Source organism: Zalophus californianus, chromosome 13 (assembly GCF_009762305.2).
Source record: "Zalophus californianus isolate mZalCal1 chromosome 13, mZalCal1.pri.v2, whole genome shotgun sequence".
Classification (NCBI taxonomy): domain Eukaryota; kingdom Metazoa; phylum Chordata; class Mammalia; order Carnivora; family Otariidae; genus Zalophus; species Zalophus californianus.
Genome location: NC_045607.1, coordinates 44,317,497 through 44,321,987, shown reverse-complemented (window position 1 = coordinate 44,321,987; position 4,491 = coordinate 44,317,497). Strand labels below are relative to the sequence as shown.

Genomic DNA, 4,491 nt, shown 5'->3' with positions numbered 1-4,491 from the left:
GACAATTATTTGTGACCACAGTTAGTAATGACATACTGTATTTTAATTTTATTTTTTTTAAGATTTTATTTGTTTATTTGACAGAGAGAGAGATGGTGAAAGCAGGAACACAAGCAGGGGGAGTGGGAGAGGGAGAAGAAGGCTTCCCGCCGAGCAGGGAGCCCGATGTGGGACTCGATCCCAGGACCCTGGGATCATGACCTGAGCCGAAGGCAGATGCTTAACGACTGAGCCACCCAGGTGCCCGACATACTGTATTTTTAAAAGTTGCTAAGAGACTGGGTCTTAAAAGTTTTTATCACACACAAAAAAATTTTTTTTAACTATGTGTACTGATGCATGTTAACTAGACATACTGTGGTGATCATTTCTTATTATATACATATATTGAATCATTATGTTACGACCTGAAACTAATATAATGTTATATGTCAATTATATACCAATAAAAAAAGACAATGATTTGACAAGTATACCCAGTGGCACATTTTAAAAAATAAAGCAATGCAGAAAAAATTCTTAATCTTTCTTCAAACATCATATTGATGGTACTATAATTCTCAGATTGTTATGTACGCATTTTTATATAAAAAGAACTGAAAATTACATTGTTCTTGGTAAATTGGCATTTTAAATGGGAGAGAGGAGGTACAAATGTAAGATACATGAGTAAAACAAAAATCTTGTACTCTTGAATTTGAATAAGAAAGATTAATATGAACTCATGATCTATTTTGCTTTTAAAAAACCGCTAGCTCTTATATAGTGGGGAGATCCCCAATGATTTCCCACTACTCATGTCTACACATCTGTATAATCACCTTCCCTTGAGTATGAGTGAAATCTGTATTGTTTCTCATTAATAGAATATTTCAAAGGTTATTGGATATTACTCCCTTGATTAGATTATGTTATATGGCAAACATGATGAAGTTACTCTGAAGATTACATTATGTTGTAGGAGACTCCATCAGACTGAGAGATTACTCTTGCTGGCTTGATGAAGTGGGTGGCCATGATGGAGAAGTTCTCATGGCAAGGGACTGAAACCCTCTTGGGAACGTGAAAGCAGCTTCCAGCAAACAGACAGCAAAAGCTGGTGCCTTGAGTCATACCACTGGAAAAAAATGAATCCCAACAACATGAACAGGCTCTGGGCTTGAAAGTATATTCTTTCTGAGGTGAGCTTCCAGATGGCAATGCAGCCTGGCTATCACTTTAACTGCACATTTGTGAGGGGCCCTGAGCAAAGTACCAAGCCAGGCCATGCAAGAGACCCAAGCTGCACTAACTATGACATAAGAAATATATTGTTTTAAGCTGCTAAATTTGTGATTAAGCAGAAATTTAAAACTAATATACCTAATTTAAAAAACTTACAATGACTAAGTAGTGATGGGCACTCTAACATTCAGCTTCAGACCTTTAATTTTGCCCTAAAAAAAGCTAATGCTTCTTAAAGAAATGACTAATTACACAATTGGAACAGGCAATGCATGACTATAGCCAGACATTCAGTAGAAACAGGAAAGATTCACACCATATTCTTAGGTCTACAGAAAAGAAAATGTAAATTTGATGAGAAAAGAAATGTAAGGTATCAAAAGTACCAAACAAAATTAAGACAGATGAACAGATGAAAAATATCCTATCTAAAATGAAAAATCCAATGTGTGAGCTTAACAATAGATTAGACACTGCAGAAAAAAAGATCAATGAACTTAAAGACATACAACAGAATCCATCCACATGAAGCAGAGGGAAATAAAAGACTAAAAAAGGGAACGGGGCCTTGGTTACATGGGAGATAATATCAGAATCCCTGAGGTAGAGACAGAAACAAATTTTTAAGAAATGACTAACAAGGGGCTCCTGGGTGGCTCAGTTGTTAAGCGTCGGCCTTCGGCTCAGGTCATGATCCCAGGGTCCTGGGATCGAGCCCCGCATCGGGCTCCCTGTTTGGCAGGAAGCCTGCTTCTCCCTCTCCCACTCCCCCTGCTTGTGTTCCCTCTTTTGCTGTGTCTCTCTCTGTCAAATAAATAAAATCCTAAAAAAAAAAAAAGAAGAAATGACTAACAAGATTTTTCCAAATTTGATGAAAATAATAAACCTACATATGTGAGAAATGCATCAAACATTAAAAAGGATGAACACAAAGAAAACAACATCAAGATTGTTAGTCACAGAATACTAACAATCAAACTGCTGCAAACCTGTGTGTAAAAGAGAAACTCTTAAAAGTACCCAGAGAAATAAGACACATTGCACACACAGGAACAAAGGTAAGACTAGTGAAGATTTATTTTCTGAAATCATGCAAACTAAAAAAAAAAAAAATGTATGTGCCTTAAGCAAAAAAAACAACATAAAATTATTTATCCAGGGGATATAGCCTTCAAAACTGGAGACTAAAAGGGATTTGGGGGACAAACAGAAGCTTACAGAATTCATCACCACAAAAGGTACCTTATGATAAATTGTAATGGAGTTCTTCAAAGAAAAGAAAGAAAATACACGATCAGCAATTGTATCTATGCAAAGAAACTTATTTTTTTAAAGATTTATTTATTTATTTGAGAGAGAGAGAGAGAGAAAGAGTGTGAGCTGAAGGGGCAGAATGAGAAGGAGAGAGAACCCAAGCAGACTCCATGCTGAGCACAGAGCCCAGGCGGTCTCAATCTCACAACCCTGAGATCAGGGCCTGACTTGGAACCAAGAGTCAGAGGCTTAACCAACTGTACCACCCAGGCAACTCTATGCAAAGAAATTTAAAGTAATAGGAACTGTATATGAGATGTATACTGTTTTAAGCTGCTACAGTTGGGATAATCATTACAAAAGAACAGAAAACTAATACATTTCACTATTTGAAAAAAAATCTTACACTGACTAACGTATTTGCAATGGGTACCCTAGTACCCAGACAGCAGACTCTTAATTTCTCACTAGAATAAACTAGTGTTCCTTAGAAAAATTACTGATTAGGCAGAGTACCCGGTGGTCCTGTAGATCTGTTTCTTGTTTCAACAGTGTTTGGATGGAACAGACCCAAGGATGCCCCTTCTACTAGCCTCTAACCATTCTCCAAACTTTTTTCCAGTTGCAAATTTCAGAGCCATCTCCTTAGCCACCCTCTTACTCCGGGACCAGTCAATATTCTATTTTGAGCTTACTTCTTAATTACTGATCAACCATGAGTGTCCAGACATGTCAGAATTATTCCACTGAGGTGAGGGCCAACACCAACCACCTGATCAACATGCATCTAAGGGCCTCTTACACCTATCTTTCTCTGGGCTTCTATTTTGACCATGATAATGTGGCTCTGGAGGGCGTGGGCCACTTCTTCTGTGAGTTAGTTGGCTGAGGAGAAGCGTGAGGACACGGAGCATCTCTTGAAGATGCAAAACCACCGCAGTGGCTACATCTTCTTCCAGGACTGCAGAAGCCATCCCAAGATGAGTGGGGTAAAACTCTGGATGCCAAGGAAGCCACCCTGGCTTTGGAGAAGATCCTGAACCAGGCCCTTTTGGATCTGCATGTCCTGGGTTCTACTCTTGCAGATTCCCATCTCTGTGACTTCCTGGAGAATCACTTCCTAGATGAGGAGGTGAAACTCATCAAGAAGATGGGCAACCACCTGACTAAGCTCTGCAGGCTGGCTGCCCCCAGCCTGGGCTAGGTGAGGATCTCTTCCAAAGGCTAATTCTCAAACACAACTAGGAGCCTCTGGAGCCCAGCAGTCTTTCAGGGGCCCCTCCGACATCACCCTGGTGCTAGGGCTTGTGCCTGAGCCTCTCCTGGCAGCCACTAGGCAGCTTTTTAACCACCTTGGAGCCCTCTCCCAAACCATGGACCAAATGGGGGAAAGAAAGCTTTTTGCAGCAGCAAAAAAAAAAAAAAAAAAAAAAAAAAAAAAAAATTACTGATCATAACTCTGGGAAAAGCAAACTTACATGTATGACTATAACTATTTTCCTTCAACTTCCTTTAAAGTTAAAGACAGTTTAAATTAAAAATGTTACTTATGTATCATTTTGTGGGTTATAATTTATGTAGCATATGATACATATGATACAAAGGCAAAAGAGAAGAAATTGGAGAAATTGAAGTATAGCGTTGTAAAGGTCTTATATGTAAAGTGGTATACTACTATTTGAAAGTAGATTGTAATAAAATAAATGTGCATATTATAAATCCTATAGCAACAATTAGAAAGAATAAAACAAAGAGATACTAGAATTATTTTAAAAATATGCACAACAAGGCTGAAAAAGAGAAAACAGACACAAAGAATAGATGGAAAAGTAGAATACACAAACGAGGGTAGTAGATTTAAATTCAACCATATCAATAATTACATTAAATGTAAAATGTTCCAAACACTTCTAAGAAGTAGAAAGTGTCAAAGTGAATAAAAACAAGACCTGATTGTAAATTCTCTACAAAACAACCACTATAATCTCAAGGCAGTTTGCTAGAAAGTAAAGA

General features: G+C 38.0%; 1 pseudogene; it reads left to right on the top strand.

The window, feature by feature from the left end:
- The first annotated feature begins 3,193 nt into the window (after nt 1-3,193).
- Nucleotides 3,194-3,682, top strand: LOC113935089 (annotated as a pseudogene).
- Nucleotides 3,683-4,491: the final 809 nt, after the last annotated feature.